Source organism: Trichosurus vulpecula, chromosome 6 (assembly GCF_011100635.1).
Source record: "Trichosurus vulpecula isolate mTriVul1 chromosome 6, mTriVul1.pri, whole genome shotgun sequence".
In the NCBI taxonomy this organism is placed as follows: domain Eukaryota; kingdom Metazoa; phylum Chordata; class Mammalia; order Diprotodontia; family Phalangeridae; genus Trichosurus; species Trichosurus vulpecula.
In genome coordinates, this window is record NC_050578.1 from 224697924 (window position 1) to 224700973 (window position 3050).

Here is a 3050-nt window from a genome sequence, read left to right on the forward strand (position 1 = left end):
TTTTCCCATGGATCAGCTCTTATCTGCAGGCTCTGAGCTCCCAGGCTCTGTGGCCCATGAGGAAGAGTTCCACCTCCCTCCTTTTTATTTTTGGTGGGACAGAGTGAGTAACATAGGATGAGCAGGCCTGGATGGCCTGCAATATTTACCACTTACCATAATCTTTTTTCCTTCATGGACCCCTTTGGCACTCTGGTGAAGCCTATCCACCCTCCTCAGAATAATGTTTCTAAATGTGCAAAATAAACTCCATAGGATTACAAAGGAAACCAACTATGTTCAAATACAATTATCAAAATATTTTTTAAAAAACCAAACAACAAGTCAATGATAGGTTAAGAACTCCTTCATTACATTATCTTTTCCCCATATCCACCCTTCTTCTACACGTCTCTGTTTCTGCTGAGAACACTCCTGTTTCTCCAAACATTTATAACCTTGGTGTTATAAATATTTAACATAAACCACGCTGACTTCTCACTCTCTCTCACCCTCCTATCCAATCAGTTACCAAACTTTGAGTTGTTGTAACCTTCCAAACAGCTCTTCTCTCTTCTTGTATAGCCCTGACTGTAGTTCAGGCCCTCATCTCTCACCTCGTCTACTGCAAGAACTTCCTAATTGACTCCCCTGCCTCTCTCCATCTGACCCATCCTACTCACAGTTGCCAAAATGATCTTTCCAAATCAAAAGAACATCGACCAAATTAGTATGATATTCAATAAACTCTAATGGCGGCTCCCTATAGACTCTAAAATTGGCTCCCTATGGACTGTAAAATCAAATATTGGTTCATCTTCACCTTATTCTTTTGAAATTTCTACTTTTGCATTTTAAAATGAACATAATTATTAATACAGTAGTACTTATATATTATTTTAAAATAAGCAAGTATATGCATATCAGGGAGTATGTGAAAAATTTTTTTTTACTGATAAGGGTTAGAAATGATCCAGAAATGACCCTAATCAGAAAAATTTGGAGACCACTGGTTGAGGCAACTCTAGAAGACTCTAAGATGTAGAACAATTTGTTTAGCTGTATTGATGGAGAGGATTTCCTCAGCCAGAGTTCTCTATACCAACGAAATAAGAGATTTGGTTTTTAAAAAAAAAGGATGAAAAAAGTACCAGTTAATCAGGACTCCCAACCTTTCAAGGTCCCATGAAGACTGTCTTCATCATGGTAACGGCATCATATCAGCATCCTCGGCATTTTCTCTCTCTAATGCAGAAGAACTGGGGGTGGCAAGGCATTCAGGTATCAGTCAGTAATTCCCTGAGTATCAAGTTTCCTGGAAAGCTGAACTCCAATCCAGTGCTAACCACATCACTTCCAAGGGGGGGTCTCCAGGGAATAGCTGTATCCCATATATATTGGTATAAAGGCTAGGGGAGGACTCGGAGGTGTCAGGACTGTGATCCTCAAGGAGAAGTGGGGAAGAAGAAGCATGCTCTGAGGTCTACTACCCTCACCCAGAGGCAAAGTTCCAGTTGTCTTGCCCTAGTTATGGGTCTGCTTGGAATGGATTCTCATCTCTCTCTCCAAGACTCAGTGGCAGGGGCCCCACATCTTCCAAATAGCCCCAGGTGTTAGCTGCCCCTCCCACCTCAAACTTTCCTATAGCTCTTTGTCTGATCTCTCCAGTATAATCTTCTATGTTTAAGTTGTATTTGCTGTCACTGGGCGTTTACTATATCCACTTTCCTTTTTCCTTAGTGTTTGAGAAAGAACATATTTATGCTTCTCTTCATTTTCACAGGCCTCTTGTAGGTAAGAGCCCAAATCAAATGGCAATTCCCAGTCCTCTTCCTCATCATTTTCTATCCCTGCCTCCTTCTCCTCTGCCTCCTCCCCAAATCCCCATGATTCAGAAAACTCCCAGATCTCTCACCATTGTCCACCTCAGCCCTGGTTTTAGCTATCTATGCCCACTCCCATCCCTTCCTTCTCCCTCTTTCCTCAGTTCCTCCAACTCGCAGTCTTCCTCCCCAACCAAATGCCTGTCCTCTTATTTGGCAGTCAACAATACGCATGTGGATGTCCCTTCAAACAGCTGACCTCCTGGTTCATCAACCTCCTCAACTCCCATGACCTGAACTTTCATTTCACCTCAGGCACACATAAGGGTGCTCATACCTTAGATCTCATCAAAAGCCCATAACTGGCTTCCTTGATCTAGAACTCTGAAGTTCTCCTTTGACCACAGACTCCTGTGCTTCCACATCTCTTCTATTCCTCCTGATCTGATGCTTTCTTCTCATCACAACCCCTGGTCTCTCTGCTCCTCCCTGCTCTCCTGTGCTTACTTTCTTGCTTGGCTCTTTCTTTTTTTCTTTAGATCTTATATTGATCCATTTCAACAATACCTTGTCCTCTCTCCTTGAACCCCTCACTCCCTTGTCCTGTCATCCCTCATGATTCGCTAAATCCCAACCTTAGTCATCCTCATTATCTAACTTTTCCATTATTACTCACAATGCTATTGAAAACCAGCAGAGGAAGTCACGCCACTCTGCTGCTGGGGTCTACCAAGATTTATGTTATCTAATCTCAACCTGGACCTCAGGGCTATACTACGATTCTTTTATTTTTTCCTGAATGACTTTCTACCCATGGTGGAAATCTGATGCTGTTCTTCCCACAAGCCTCCTACTCCCACTTTCTTTCCTTTCCCTCTCAGCAGATGGCCTTGACTCCTAGTTTCCTGAGAAAGCCGAGGAATCCAACATAAGCTTCCTCTTGCCCCAACTCTATATGCTAAAACTCCTCCCCATTTTCTGACATTCTCTCCTACTCAGTGTAGAAATCAAATGCCGTTCTTCCCACAAACCTCCTACTTCCACTTTGTTCCCTTTCCCTCTCAGCAGATGACCTTGACTCCTAATTTCCTCACAAAGCTAAGGACTCCAATAAACTTCCTCTTGCCCCAATCTTATCTGCTAAAACTCCTCCACATCATCTGATATTTTCTCATTTGCTCATATTGCTGACAAAGAAGTGGTTCTTCCTACTTGAACCTTCAATCATCCCTGAGAACTTGACCCTTC